Here is a 17,866-nt window from a genome sequence, read left to right as displayed (position 1 = left end):
CTACAACTCCCAGCATATCCAGACTGTTATGATGTGATATCAGAGGACATTACAGGGAGGAGGTATAAGAGGAGAGAACTACAACTCCCAGCATGTCCAGACTGTTATTATGATATATAAGAGGAAATTACAGGAGGAGGTATAAGAGGAGAGGACTACAACTCCCAGCATGTCCAGACTGTTATTATGTGATATCAGAGGACATTACAGGAGGAGATATAAGAGGAGAGAACTACAACTCCCAGCATGTCCAGGCTGTTATTATGTGATATCAGAGGACATTACACGGAGGATATATGAGGAGAGAACTACAACTCCCAGCATGTCCAGGCTGTTATTATGGGATATCAGAGGACATTACAGGAGGAGATATAAGAGGAGAGAACTACAACTCCCAGCATGTCCAGACTGTTATTATGTGATATCAGAGGACATTACAGGGAGGAGGTATAAGAGGAGAGAACTACAACTCCCAGCATGTCCAGACTGTTATTATGGGATATCAGAGGACATTACACAGAGGATATATGAGGAGAGAACTACAACTCCCAGCGTGTCCAGGCTGTTATTATGAGATATCAGAGGACATTACAGGAGGAGATATAAGAGGAGAGGACTACAACTCCCAGCATGTCCAGACTATTATTATGGGATATCAGAGGACATTACAGAAGGAGGTATAAGAGGAGAGAACTACAACTCCCAGCATGTCCAGACTGTTATTATGTGATATCAGAGGACATTACAGGAGGAGGTATAAGAGAAGACAACTACAACTCCCAGCATGTCCAGGCTGTTATTATGGGATATCAGAGGACATTACACGGAGGATATGAGGAGAGAACTACAACTCCCAGCATGTCCAGGGTGTTATTATGGGATATCAGAGGACATTACACGGAGGATATATGAGGAGAGAACTACAACTCCCAGCATGTCCAGGCTGTTATTATGGGATATCAGAGGACATTACAGGAGGAGATATAAGAGGAGAGAACTACAACTCCCAGCATGTCCAGGCTGTTATTATGGGATATCAGAGGACATTACACGGAGGAGGTATAAGAGGAGAGAACTACAACTCCCAGCATGTCCAGACTGTTATTATGAGATATCAGAGGACATTACAGGAGGAGATATAAGAGGAGAGAACTACAACTCCCAGCATGTCCAGGCTGTTATTATGTGATATCAGAGGACATTACAGGAGGAGGTATAAGAGGAGAGAACTACAACTCCCAGCATGTCCAGGCTGTTATTATGTGATATCAGAGGACATTACATGAGGAGGTATAAGAGGAGAGAACTACAACTCCCAGCATGTCCAGACTGTTATTATGTGATATCAGAGGACATTACAGAAGGAGATATAAGAGAAGAGAACTACAACTCCCAGCATGTCCAGACTGTTATTATGTGATATCAGAGGACATTACAGGAGGAGATATAAGAGGAGAGAACTACAACTCCCAGCATGTCCAGGCTGTTATTATGTGATATCAGAGGACATTACAGGAGGAGATATAAGAGGAGAGAACTACAACTCCCAGCATGTCCAGGCTGTTATTATGTGATATCAGAGGACATTACAGGAGGAGATATAAGAGGAGAGAACTACAACTCCCAGCATGTCCAGGCTGTTATTATGTGATATCAGAGGACATTAAAGGAGGAGGTATAAGAGGAGAGAACTACAACTCCCAGCATGTCCAGACTGTTATTATGGGATATCAGAGGACATTACACGGAGGATATATGAGGAGAGAACTACAACTCCCAGCGTGTCCAGGCTGTTATTATGAGATATCAGAGGACATTACAGGAGGAGATATAAGAGGAGAGAACTACAACTCCCAGCATGTCCAGGCTGTTATTATGTGATATCAGAGGACATTACAGGAGGAGGTATAAGAGGAGAGAACTACAACTCCCAGCATGTCCAGACTGTTATTATGTGATATCAGAGGACATTACAGGAGGAGATATAAGAGAAGAGAACTACAACTCCCAGCATGTCCAGGCTGTTATTATGGGATATCAGAGGACATTACACGGAGGATATGAGGAGAGAACTACAACTCCCAGCATGTCCAGGGTGTTATTATGGGATATCAGAGGACATTACACGGAGGATATATGAGGAGAGAACTACAACTCCCAGCATGTCCAGGCTGTTATTATGGGATATCAGAGGACATTACAGGAGGAGATATAAGAGGAGAGAACTACAACTCCCAGCATGTCCAGACTGTTATTATGTGATATCAGAGGACATTACAGGGAGGAGGTATAAGAGGAGAGAACTACAACTCCCAGCATGTCCAGACTGTTATTATGGGATATCAGAGGACATTACACGGAGGATATATGAGGAGAGAACTACAACTCCCAGCGTGTCCAGGCTGTTATTATGAGATATCAGAGGACATTACAGGAGGAGATATAAGAGGAGAGGACTACAACTCCCAGCATGTCCAGACTATTATTATGGGATATCAGAGGACATTACAGAAGGAGGTATAAGAGGAGAGAACTACAACTCCCAGCATGTCCAGGCTGTTATTATGGGATATCAGAGGACATTACAGAAGGAGGTATAAGAGGAGAGAACTACAACTCCCAGCATGTCCAGACTGTTATTATGTGATATCAGAGGACATTACAGGAGGAGGTATAAGAGAAGAGAACTACAACTCCCAGCATGTCCAGGCTGTTATTATGGGATATCAGAGGACATTACACGGAGGATATGAGGAGAGAACTACAACTCCCAGCATGTCCAGGGTGTTATTATGGGATATCAGAGGACATTACACGGAGGATATATGAGGAGAGAACTACAACTCCCAGCATGTCCAGGCTGTTATTATGGGATATCAGAGGACATTACAGGAGGAGATATAAGAGGAGAGAACTACAACTCCCAGCATGTCCAGACTGTTATTATGTGATATCAGAGGACATTACAGGGAGGAGGTATAAGAGGAGAGAACTACAACTCCCAGCATGTCCAGACTGTTATTATGTGATATCAGAGGACATTACAGGAGGAGATATAAGAAAAGAGTACTACAACTCCCAGCATATCCAGACTGTTATTATGTGATATCAGAGGACATTAAATGAGGAGATATAAGAGGAGAGAACTACAACTCCCAGCATATCCAGACTGTTATGATGTGATATCAGAGGACATTACAGGGAGGAGGTATAAGAGGAGAGAACTACAACTCCCAGCATGTCCAGACTGTTATTATGATATATAAGAGGAAATTACAGGAGGAGGTATAAGAGGAGAGGACTACAACTCCCAGCATGTCCAGACTGTTATTATGTGATATCAGAGGACATTACAGGAGGAGATATAAGAGGAGAGAACTACAACTCCCAGCATGTCCAGGCTGTTATTATGTGATATCAGAGGACATTACAGGAGGAGATATAAGAGGAGAGAACTACAACTCCCAGCATGTCCAGGCTGTTATTATGTGATATCAGAGGACATTACAGGAGGAGATATAAGAGGAGAGAACTACAACTCCCAGCATGTCCAGACTGTTATTATGTGATATCAGAGGACATTACACGGAGGATATATGAGGAGAGAACTACAACTCCCAGCGTGTCCAGGCTGTTATTATGAGATATCAGAGGACATTACAGGAGGAGATATAAGAGGAGAGAACTACAACTCCCAGCATGTCCAGGCTGTTATTATGTGATATCAGAGGACATTACAGGAGGAGGTATAAGAGGAGAGAACTACAACTCCCAGCATGTCCAGGCTGTTATTATGTGATATCAGAGGACATTACATGAGGAGGTATAAGAGGAGAGAACTACAACTCCCAGCATGTCCAGACTGTTATTATGTGATATCAGAGGACATTACAGGAGGAGATATAAGAGAAGAGAACTACAACTCCCAGCATGTCCAGGCTGTTATTATGGGATATCAGAGGACATTACACGGAGGATATGAGGAGAGAACTACAACTCCCAGCATGTCCAGGGTGTTATTATGGGATATCAGAGGACATTACACGGAGGATATGAGGAGAGAACTACAACTCCCAGCATGTCCAAGCTGTTATTATGGGATATCAGAGGACATTACAGGAGGAGATATAAGAGGAGAGAACTACAACTCCCAGCATGTCCAGACTGTTATTATGTGATATCAGAGGACATTACAGGGAGGAGGTATAAGAGGAGAGAACTACAACTCCCAGCATGTCCAGACTGTTATTATGTGATATCAGAGGACATTACAGGAGGAGGTATAAGAGGAGAGGACTACAACTCCCAGCATGTCCCGGCTGTTATTATGTGATATCAGAGGACATTACAGGGGGAGGTATAAGAGGAGAGAACTACAACTCCCAGCATGTCCAGACTGTTATTATGTGATATCAGAGGACATTACAGGGAGGAGGTATAAGAGGAGAGAACTACAACTCCCAGCATGTCCAGACTGTTATTATGGGATATCAGAGGACATTACAGGAGGAGATATAAGAGGAGAGAACTACAACTCCCAGCATGTCCCGGCTGTTATTATGGGATAAAACGTCACGTGATCATCATCCCTTTTCCACACAGCACAGGAGCCCCGCCCCCTCACATAGACCCGCCCGTCATGTCACGTGATCAACATCACAAGTCCGTCATCCCCCACGTCTCCTCCCCACTTAAACATTGGTCACATGGTGGTGACGTCACCACAGGTCTTTTAGCCACAACCTATTATATTTCGCACGGCTTAGCTCCGATCACTCCTGCACTGGTCACATGATCTTCATTACCCCTTATGTCACGTGGTCATCATCACAGCTCCACCATTTCTCTGCACTTCTAAGTCACGCCCCCTGATGCAACGGTCACGTGATGTTGATATCACAGGTCCTTCATCAATTTCTCCTCCTGCTTCCGGTCACGTGGTGGTGACGGTTTCACAGGTCCTTCAGCTATTGCCGTGTATGAGGTGGAGAGCCGCGCTGGTCGGGTGTTCTCTCTGTTATCAGTCACCCCTGTATGAGTGTATACAGAGAGCTGTCAATCATTGAGTGACCCCGCCCACTGGAATCCTAGCCGGGATTTAACCCCTCCAGTGCTGGCCTCTTTGGGGTAAGTTGTTATTTCTGATCTTTGTAGTGGGCGGATGTTTTGGGGGACGAGTCGTATTTTGTAATGACGTAATTTTAGGTTCACGACCTCCCAACTTTCACATAGCGTAAAGACGGACAACCGATGCGGTGCGCGTAAGCCACACCTCTAATCCAGCCCAATCTCCGCCCATACACACCCGATTCAGCCCCCGTACAGTATAATGCCCCCATATCTGCCCCCGTACAGTATAATGCCCCCATACAGTATAATGCCCCCATACAGTATAATGCCCCCGTACAGTATAATGTCCCCATACAGTATAATGTCCCCATACAGTATAATGTCCCCATACAGTATAATGCCTCCATACAGTATAATGCCCCCCATACAGTATAATGCCCCCATACAGTATAATGCCCCCATACAGTGTAATGCCCCCATACATTATAATGTCCCCATACAGTATAATGCCCCCGTACAGTATAATGTCCCCATACAGTATAATGCCCCCATACAGTATAATGTCCCCATACAGTATAATGTCCCCGTACAGTATAATGCCCCATACAGTATAATGCCCCCATACAGTATAATGCCCCATACAGTATAATGCCCCCATACAGTATAATGCCACCATACAGTATAATGTCCCCATACAGTATAATGTCCCCATACAGTATAATGTCCCCATACAGTATAATGCCCCCATACAGTATAATGTCCCCGTACAGTATAATGCCCCATACAGTATAATGCCCCCATACAGTATAATGCCGCCATACAGTATAATGTCCCCATACAGTATAATGTCCCCATACAGTATAATGCCTCCATACAGTATAATGCCCCCCATACAGTATAATGCCCCCATACAGTATAATGCCCCCATACAGTATAATGCCCCCATACAGTATAATGCCCCCATACAGTATAATGTCCCCATACAGTATAATGTCCCCATACAGTATAATGCCCCCATACAGTATAATACCCCCATACAGTATAATGTCCCCATACAGTATAATGCCCCATACAGTATAATGTCCCCATACAGTATAATGCCCCCCATACAGTATAATGTCCCCATACAGTATAATGTCCCCATACAGTATAATGCCCCATACAGTATAATGTCCCCATACAGTATAATGCCCCCATACAGTGTAATGCCTCCATACAGTATAATGTCCCCATACAGTATAATGCCCCCATACAGTATAATGCCCACATGCAGTATAATGGCCCCATACAGTATAATGCCCCCATACAGTATAATGCCCCCATACAGTATAATGCCCCCATACAGTATAATGCCCCCATACAGTATAATGGCCCCATACAGTATAATGCCCCCATACAGTATAATGCCCCCATACAGTGTAATGTCACCCATATAGTATAATGTCCCCATACAGTATAATGTCCCCATACAGTATAATGTCCCCATACAGTATAATGTCCCATACAGTATAATGTCCCCATACAGTATAATGCCCCCATACAGTATAATGTCCCCATACAGTATAATGACCCCATACAGTATAATGTCCCATACAGTATAATGTCCCATACAGTATAATGTCCCCATACAGTATAATGCCCCCATACAGTATAATGCCCCATACAGTATAATGCCCCCATACAGTGTAATGTCCCCATACAGTATAATGCCCCCATACAGTATAATGCCCCCATACAGTATAATGTCCCCATACAGTATAATGCCCCATACAGTATAATGTCCCCATACAGTATAATGTCCCCATACAGTATAATGCCTCCATACAGTATAATGTCCCATACAGTATAATGTCCCCATACAGTATAATGCCTCCATACAGTATAATGTCCCCATACAGTATAATGTCACCATGCAGTATAATGTCCCCATACAGTATAATGCCTCCATACAGTATAATGTCCCCATACAGTATAATGTCCCCATACAGTATAATGCCTCCATACAGTATAATGTCCCCATACAGTATAATGTCACCATGCAGTATAATGTCCCCATACAGTATAATGTCCCCATACAGTATAATGTCCTCATACAGTATAATGCCCCATACAGTATAATGTCCCCATACAGTATAATGTCCCCATACAGTATAATGCCTCCATACAGTATAATGTCCCATACAGTATAATGTCCCCATACAGTATAATGTCCCCATACAGTATAATGCCTCCATACAGTATAATGTCCCCATACAGTATAATGTCCCATACAGTATAATGTCCCCATACAGTATAATGCCCCCATACAGTATAATGTCCCCGTACAGTATAATTCCACCATACAATATAATGTCCCCATACAGTATAATGCCCCCATACAGTATAATGTCCCCATACAGCATAATGCTACCATACAGTATAATGTCCCCATACAGTATAATGCCACCATACAGTATAATGCCCCCATACAGTATAATGTCCCATACAGTATAATGTCCCCATACAGTATAATGCCCCCATACAGTATAATGTCCCCGTACAGTATAATGTCCCCATACAGTATAATGTCCCCATACAGTATAATGCCTCCATACAGTATAATGTCCCCATACAGTATAATGTCCCATACAGTATAATGTCCCCATACAGTATAATGTCCCCATACAGTATAATGTCCCCATACAGTATAATGCCTCCATACAGTATAATGTCCCCATACAGTATAATGTCACCATGCAGTATAATGTCCCCATACAGTATAATGTCCCCATACAGTATAATGCCTCCATACAGTATAATGTCCCCATACAGTATAATGTCCCATACAGTATAATGTCCCCATACAGTATAATGCCCCCATACAGTATAATGTCCCCGTACAGTATAATGTCCCCATACAGTATAATGTCCCCATACAGTATAATGCCTCCATACAGTATAATGCCCCCATACAGTATAATGCCCCCATACAGTATAATGTCCCCATACAGTATAATGTCCCCATACAGTATAATGTCCCCATACAGTATAATGCCCCATACAGTGTAATGCCCCCATACAGTGTAATGCCCCCATACAGTATAATGCCCCCATACAGTATAATGCCCCCATACAGTATAACGCCCCCATACAGTATAATGTCCCCATACAGTATAATGCCCCCATACAGTATAATGTCCCCGTACAGTATAATGTCCCCGTACAGTATAATGCCCCATACAGTATAATGTCCCCATACAGTATAATGTCCCCATACAGTATAATGCCCCCATACAGTATAATGCCCCCATACAGTATAATGCCCCCATACAGTATAATGCCTCCATACAGTATAATGCCCCACACAGTATAATGTCCCCATACAATATAATGTCCCCATACAGTATAATGTCCCCATACAGTATAATGCCCCATACAGTATAATGCCCCCATACAGTGTAATGTCCCCATACAGTATAATGTCCCCATACAGTATAATGTCCCCATACAGTATAATGCCCCATACAGTATAATGCCCCCATACAGTATAATTCCACCATTCAGTATAATGCTACCATACAGTATAATGTCCCCATACAGTATAATGTCCCCATACAGTATAATGCCCCATACAGTATAATGCCCCCATACAGTATAATTCCACCATTCAGTATAATGCCCCATACAGTATAATGCCACCATACAGTATAATGCCCCATACAGTATAATGCCCCATACAGTATAATGCCCCCATACAGTATAATGCCACCATACAGTATAATGCCCCATACAGTATAATGCCCCATACAGTATAATGCCCCCATACAGTATAATGCCCCATACAGTATAATGCCCCATACAGTATAATGTCCCCATACAGTATAATGTCCCCATACAGTATAATGCCCCCTCATACAGTATAATGCCCCCATACAGTATAATGCCCCCATACAGTATAATGCCCCATACAGTATAATGCCCCATACAGTATAATGCCCCATACAGTATAATGCCCCATACAGTATAATGTCCCCATACAGTATAATGTCCCCATACAGTATAATGTCCCCATACAGTATAATGCCTCCATACAGTATAATGCCCCATACAGTATAATGTCCCCATACAGTATAATGCCCCGTACAGTATAATGCCCCGTACAGTATAATGCCCCATACAGCATAATGTCCCCATACAGTATAATGCCCCATACAGTATAATGCCCCCATACAGTATAATGTCCCTATACAGTATAATGCCCCCATACAGTATAATGTCCCCATACAGTATAATGTCCCCATACAGTATAATGCCCCCATACAGTATAATGCCACCATACAGTATAATGCCCCCTCATACAGTATAACGCCCCCTCATACAGTATAACGCCCCCATACAGTATAATGTCCCCATACAGTATAATGCCACCATACAGTATAATACCCCCGTACAGTATAATGCCCCCATACAGTATAATGCCCCATACAGTATAATGCCCCATACAGTATAATGCCCCATACAGTATAATGCCCCCAGACAGTATAATGCCCCCACACAGTATAATGCCCCATACAGTATAATGTCCCCATACAGTATAATGTCCCCATACAGTATAATGCCCCCACACAGTATAATGCCCCCACACAGTATAATGCCCCCACACAGTATAATTCCACCATTCAGTATAATGCCCCATACAGTATAATGTCCCCATACAGTATAATACCCCCATACAGTATAATACCCCCATACAGTATAATGTCCCCATACAGTATAATGCCCCCACACAGTATAATTCCACCATTCAGTATAATGCCCCATACAGTATAATGTCCCCATACAGTATAATACCCCCATACAGTATAATACCCCCATACAGTATAATGTCCCCATACAGTATAACGCCCCCATACAGTATAACGCCCCCATACAGTATAACGCCCCCATACGGTATAACGCCCCCATACGGTATAACGTCCCATACGGCATAATGCCCCCATACAGTATAATGCCCCCATACAGTATAATGTCCCCATACAGTATAATGCCCCATACAGTATAATGTCCCCATACAGTACAATGCCCCATACAGTATAATGTCCCCACACAGTATAATGTCCCCATATCTGCCCCCGTACAGTATAATGTCCCCATACAGTATAATACCCCCATACAGTATAATGCCCCCATACAGTATAATGCCCCCATACAGTATAATGTCCCCATACAGTATAATACCCCCATACAGTATAATGTCCCCATACAGTATAATGTCCCCATACAGTATAATGCCCCCATACAGTATAATGCCCCCATACAGTATAATTCCACCATATAGTATAATGTCCCCATACAGTATAATGTCCCCATACAGTATAATGCCCCCATACAGTATAATGTCCCCATACAGTATAATGCCCCCATACAGTATAATGCCCCCGTACAGTATAATGTCCCCGTACAGTATAATGTCCCTGTACAGTATAATGCCCCCCATACAGTATAATGTCCCCATACAGTATAATGTCCCCATACAGTATAATGCCCCCATACAGTATAATGCCCCCGTACAGTATAATGTCCCCGTACAGTATAATGCCCCATACAGTATAATGCCCCCATACAGTATAATGCCCCCATACAGTATAATACCCCCATACAGTATAATGCCCCCATAAAGTATAATGTCCCCATACAGTATAATGTCCCCATTCAGTATAATGCCCCCATACAGTATAATGCCCCCATACAGTATAATGCCCCATACAGTATAATGTCCCCATACAGTATAATGCCCCCTTACAGTATAATGCCCCCATACAGTGTAATGCCACCATACAGTATAATGCCCCCATACAGTATAATGTCCCCATACAGTATAATGCCCCCATACAGTATAATGCCCCATACAGTATAATGTCCCCATACAGTATAATGCCCCATACAGTATAATGCCCCATACAGTATAATGCCCCCATACAGTATAATGCCCCATACAGTATAATGCCCCCATACAGTATAATGCCCCATACAGTATAATGCCCCATACAGTATAATGCCCCCATACAGTATAATGCCCCATACAGTATAATGTCCCCATACAGTATAATGTCCCCATACAGTATAATGCCCCCATACATTATAATGCCCCCATACAGTATAATGTCCCCATACAGTATAATGCCACCATACAGTATAATGTCCCCATACAGTATAATGTCCCCATACAGTATAATGTCCCCATACAGTATAATGCTCCCATACAGTATAATGCCCCATACAGTATAATGCCCCCATACAGTATAATGCCCCCATACAGTATAATGTCCCCATACAGTATAATGCCTCCATACAGTATAATGCCCCCATACAGTATAATGCCCCCATACAGTATAATGCCCCCATACAGTATAATGCCCCTTACAGTATAATGCCCCCTACAGTATAATGCCCCCATACAGTATAATGCCCCCATACTGTATAATGCCCCTATACAGTATAATGCCCCCATACAGTATAATGCCCCCATACAGTATAATGTCCCCATACAGTATAATGCCCCCATACAGTATAATGCCCCCTACAGTATAATGTCCCCATACAGTATAATGTCCCCATACAGTATAATGCCCCCATACAGTATAATGCCCCATACAGTATAATGTCCCCATACAGTATAATGCCCCCATACAGTATAATGCCCCCATACAGTATAATGCCCCCATACAGTATAATGCCCCCATACAGTATAATGCCCCCATACAGTATAATGTCCCCATACAGTATAATGCCCCCATACAGTATAATGCCACCATACAGTATAATGTCCCCATACAGTATAATGTCCCCATACAGTATAATGCCCCCATACAGTATAATGCCCCCGTACAGTATAATGCCCCCGTACAGTATAATGCCCCCGTACAGTATAATGCCCCCGTACAGTATAATGCCCCATACAGTATAATGTCCCCATACAGTATAATGTCCCCATACAGTATAATGTCCCATACAGTATAATGCCCCCATACAGTATAATGCCCCATACAGTATAATGTCCCCATACAGTATAATGCCCCCATACAGTATAATGTCCCCGTACAGTATAATGTCCCCGTACAGTATAATGCCCCCGTACAGTATAATGCCCCATACAGTATAATGTCCCCATACAGTATAATGTCCCCATACAGTATAATGTCCCCATACAGTATAATGTCCCCATACAGTATAATGTCCCATACAGTATAATGCCCCATACAGTATAATGTCCCCATACAGTATAATGCCCCCATACAGTATAATGCCCCCATACAGTATAATGCCCCCATACAGTATAATGTCCCCATACAGTATAATGTCCCCGTACAGTATAATGCCCCCGTACAGTATAATGTCCCCATACAGTATAATGTCCCCATACAGTATAATGTCCCCATACAGTATAATGTCCCCATACAGTATAATGTCCCCATACAGTATAATGTCCCCATACAGTATAATGCCCCATACAGTATAATGCCCCCATAGCTGCCCCCATACAGTATAATGTCCCCATACAGTATAATGCCCCATACAGTATAATGTCCCCATACAGTATAATGCTACCATACAGTATAATGTCCCCATACAGTATAATGTCCCCATACAGTATAATGTCCCCATACAGTATAATGCCCATACAGTGTAATGCCCCCATAGCTGCCCCCATACAGTATAATGTCCCCATACAGTATAATGTCCCCATACAGTATAATGTCCCCATACAGTATAATGCCCCCATACAGTATAATGCCCCCATACAATATAATGTGCCCATACAGTATAATGCCCCCTTACAGTATAATGGCCCCATACAGTATAATTCCCCCATACAGTATAATTCCCCCATACAGTATAATTCCCCCATACAGTATAATGCCCCCATACAGTATAATGTCCCCATACAGTATAATGCTACCATACAGTATAATGCCCCCATACAGTATAATGTCCCCATACAGTATAATGTCCCCATACAGTATAATGTCCCCATACAGTATAATGCCCCCATACAGTATAATGTCCCCATACAGTATAATGTCCCCATACAGTATAATGCCTCCATACAGTATAATGTCCCCATACAGTATAATGTCCCCATACAGTATAATGTCCCCATACAGCATAATGTCCCCATACAGTATAATGTCCCCATACAGTATAATGTCCCCATACAGTATAATGCCCCATACAGTATAATGCCCCCATAGCTGCCCCCATACAGTATAATGTCCCCATACAGTATAATGCTCCATACAGTATAATGTCCCCATACAGTATAATGTCCCCATACAGTATAATGTCCCCATACAGTATAATGCCCCATACAGTATAATGCCCCCATAGCTGCCCCCATACAGTATAATGTCCCCATACAGTATAATGTCCCCATACAGTATAATGCCCCCATACAGTATAATCCCCCCGTACAGTATAATGCCCCCATACAGTATAATGTCCCCATACAGTATAATGTCCCCATACAGTATAATGCCCCCATACAGTATAATGCCCCATACAGTATAATGTCCCCATACAGTATAATGCCCCATACAGTATAATGTCCCCATACAGTATAATGTCCCATACAGTATAATGTCCCATACAGTATAATGTCCCATACAGTATAATGTCCCCATACAGTATAATGCCCCCCATACAGTATAATGCCCCCTCATACAGTATAATGCCCCCTCATACAGTATAATGCCCCCTCATACAGTATAATGCCCCATACAGTGTAATTCCCCCATACAGTATAATGTCCCCATACAGTATAATGCCCCCCCATACAGTATAATGCCCCCATACAGTATAATGCTCCCATACAGTATAATGCCCCCATACAGTATAATGCCCCCATACAGTATAATGCCCCCATACAGTATAATGTCCCCATACAGTATAATGCCCCATACAGTATAATGCCCCATACAGTATAATGCCCCATACAGTATAATGCCCCCATACAGTATAATGTCACCATACAGTATAATGTCCCCATACAGTATAATGTCCCCATACAGTATAATGTTCCCCATGCAGTATAATGTCCCCATGCAGTATAAGTGTCCCATGCAGTATAATGTCCCATACAGTATAATGCCCCATACAGTATAATGTCCCCATACAGTATAATGCCCCGTACAGTATAATGTCCCCATACAGTATAATACCCCCATACAGTATAATGCCCCCATACAGTATAATAGCCCCATACAGTATAATGCCCCATACAGTATAATAGCCCCATACAGTATAATATCCCCATACAGTATAATACCCCCATACAGTTATAATGCCCCATACAGTATAATGCCCCATACAGTATAATGCCCCCGTACAGTATAATGCCCCCGTACAGTATAATGCCCCATACCAGTATAATGCCCCATACAGTATAATGCCCATACAGTATAATAGCCCCGTACAGTATAATGCCCCCATAGCTGCCCCCCATACGGTATAATGCCCCCGTACGGTATAATGCCCCCGTACGGTATAATGCCCCCATACGGTATAATGCCCCCATACTGTATAATGCCCCCATACAGTATAATGCCCCCGTACAGTATAATGCCCCCGTACAGTATAATGCCCATACAGTATAATGCCCCATACAGTATAATGCCCCCATACAGTATAATGTTCTATACAGTACAATGCCCCGTACAGTACAATGCCCCCGTACAGTACAATGCCCCCGTACAGTATAATGCCCCCATAGCTGCCCCCCATACGGTATAATGCCCCCATACGGTATAATGCCCCCATACGGTATAATGTCCCCATACGGTATAATGCCCCCATAGCTGCCCCCCATACGGTATAATGCCCCCATACGGTATAATGCCCCTATACGGTATAATGCCCCCGTACGGTATAATGCCCCCGTTCGGTATAATTCCCCCGTACGGTATAATGCCCCCGTAAAGTATAATGCCCCGTACGGTACAATGCCCCCGTACGGTATAATGCCCCCGTACGGTATAATGCCCCCGTACGGTATAATGCCCCCGTACAGTATAATGCCCCCGTACAGTATAATGCTCCCATACAGTATAATGCCTCCATACAGTATAAATGCCCCCATACAGTATAATTGCCCCGTACAGTATAATGCCCCCGTACAGTATAATGCCCCCGTACAGTATAATGCCCCCGTACAGTATAATGCCCCCATACAGTATAATGCCCCCATAGCTGCCCCCCATACGGTATAATGCCCCAATACGGTATAATTGCCCACATAGCTGCCCCCATACGGTATAATGCCCCATACGGTATAATGCCCCCATACGGTATAATGCCCCATACGGTATAATGCCCCCATAGCTGCCCCCCATCACGGTATAATGCCCCCGTACGGTGTATTGCCCCCGTACGGTGTAATGGCCCCATACAGTGTAATGGCCCCATGCAGTGTAATGCCCCTATAGCTTCCCCATACATTATAATGCCCCCATACAGTATAATGCCCCCATACAGTATAATGCCCCATACAGTTTAATGCCCCATACAGTATAATGCCCCCATACAGTATAATGCCCCCAACCAGTATAATGCCCCCATACAGTATAATTCCCCCATACAGTATAATGCCCCATACAGTATAATGCGCCCACACAGTATATGCCCCCACACAGTATAATGCCCCCACACAGTATGATGCCCCCACACTGTATGATGCCCCCACACTGTATGATGCCCCCACACTGTATGATGCCCCCATACAGTGTGATGCCCCCATACAGTGTGATGCCCCCACACAGTGTAATGCCCCCATACAGTATAATGCCCCCATACAGTGTAATGCCCCCATACAGTGTAATGTCCCCATACTGTATAATGCCCCCATACAGTATAATGCCCCCATACAGTATAATGCCCCCATAGCTTCCCCATACATTATAATTGCCCCATACAGTATAATGCCCCCATTCAGTATAATGCCCCATACAGTATAATGCCCCCACACAGTATAATGCCCCCACACAGTATAATGCCCCGACACAGTATAATGCCCCATACAGTATAATGCCCCCATAGCTTCCCATACAGTATAATGCCCCCATACAGTATAATGGCCCCATACAGTATAATGCCCCCATACAGTATAATGCCCCCACACAGTATAATGCCCCCACACAGTATAATGCCCCCACACAGTATAATGCCCCCACACAGTATAATGCCCCCACACAGTATAGTGCCCCATACAGTTTAATGCCCCCATAGCTGCCCCATACGGCATAATGCCCCCATACGGCATAATGCCCCCATACAGTATAATGCTCCCATACAGTATAATGCCCCCACAGCTTCCCCATACATTATAATGGCCCCATACAGTATAATGCCCCCGTACAGTATAATGCCCCCGTACGGTATAATGCCCCCGTACTTTATAATGCCCCCGTACTTTATAATGCCCCTGTACGGTATAATGCCACCGTACGGTATAATGCCACCGTACGGTATAATGCCACCGTACGGTATCCGCCCCCGTACGGTATCCCGCCCCCGTACGGTATCGGTATCACGCCCCTGTACGGTATCACGCCCCCGTACGGTATCATCCTACCATACAGTGTAATACCCCATACAGTGTAATACCCCCATACAGTATAATGCCCCCGTACAGTATAATGCCCCCATACAGTATAATGCCCCAATAGCTGCCCCCATACAGTATAATGCCCCCATACAGTATAATGCCCCCATAGCTGCCCCCACACAGCATAATGCCCCCACACAGCATAATGCCCCCACACAGCATATGCCCCCACACAGCATAATGCCCACACAGCATATGCCCCCACACAGCATAATGCCCCCACACAGTATAATGCTACTATACAGTGTAATGCCCCATAACTGCCCCCATGGCTGTCCCATACAATAGAATGCTCCATAGCTGCCCCCATACAGTATAATGGCCCATAGCTGCCCCCATACAGTATAATGCCCCTTTAGCTGCCCCTAGTGCCAGTGCCCATATAGATAGTGCCATACTCCCTGCTTATAGCGCTACTCCCCTCTGTAGCCATTGGGACTCCCCCAAGGAGCGGAATCCCCGGCCAGAGCGTCGGCCGCGCTGTGGCCGCGAATTCGGCTACGTGAGGAGCCACTGACGTGCCTGTCCATATATGACAGTGACGTTAAGGACTTCCCTGGGCTCAACACTTAAAGTAGCGCTCTGCCCGAGAAGTCTTCTGTACTAATGCTGAAGCACGGAGCTGACGGTTCCCTGCTTCAGCATTGGCTTCAACTGTATCTGCGTCCTAAGGATGTAGATACAGTTGACACCCGTAGTCCGGGGCATACCACCGGCCTCCCAGGACAGCGGGACACCACCCGAAATCCGTGACTGTCCTGCTGTATCTGAGACGGTTGGGAGGTACAGGTACATACAACTTATTCACTGACTTTTATATGTTTCTTGTTAATGTCGTTCACCGTGCGGTTTATGGGAATGTTCACACGTAGCGAATACGACCCACAACATGCAAGGAAGTCACCCCGAATATTCACCCCAAATGGGGGACGTATAATCCCCCCGAATATCTACTACAGAAATACAACAAGGCCGATCCTCACCTCTCCCAGCGTTACCATAGCAACACGTCCCGGCTCTTCCGGCTGCGTCCAGGTGACCCCTATAATGACATGTGACCTCTCCAGCCTGTGATTGGCTGCAGGGATCACTTGACGCCTTCTTTTTTATATCTGTGTAACCTGCAGCGTTGCTGTGAACACGCGGTGGAGCCGCAGA

The 17,866-nt window shown here is 44.2% G+C and overlaps 3 protein-coding genes across 5 annotated transcripts in view; 2 read left to right on the top strand and 1 right to left on the bottom strand.

The window, feature by feature from the left end:
- LOC142664662 (uncharacterized) overlaps window positions 1-17,866 on the bottom strand; it is a 429,232-nt gene that overhangs the window by 289,179 nt on the left and 122,187 nt on the right. The gene's annotated exons all lie outside the window — the stretch shown is intronic.
- The window catches only part of LOC142664641 (uncharacterized), a 154,272-nt gene that overhangs the window by 102,299 nt on the left and 34,107 nt on the right, over window positions 1-17,866 (top strand). The gene's annotated exons all lie outside the window — the stretch shown is intronic.
- The window catches only part of LOC142664743 (uncharacterized), a 37,394-nt gene continuing 24,348 nt past the window's right edge, over window positions 4,821-17,866 (top strand). For both annotated transcript variants that reach the window (XM_075844045.1, XM_075844053.1), the window contains exon 1: window positions 4,821-5,127. The gene's annotated coding sequence lies outside the window, so the exon portion shown is untranslated. The remainder of the gene's footprint in view (window positions 5,128-17,866) is intronic.

Source organism: Rhinoderma darwinii, chromosome 1, assembly GCF_050947455.1.
Source record: "Rhinoderma darwinii isolate aRhiDar2 chromosome 1, aRhiDar2.hap1, whole genome shotgun sequence".
Taxonomy (NCBI): Eukaryota; Metazoa; Chordata; class Amphibia; order Anura; family Rhinodermatidae; genus Rhinoderma; species Rhinoderma darwinii.
The sequence above is the reverse complement of the archived record's forward strand: the minus strand, read 5'-3'. Positions and strand labels throughout refer to the sequence as shown.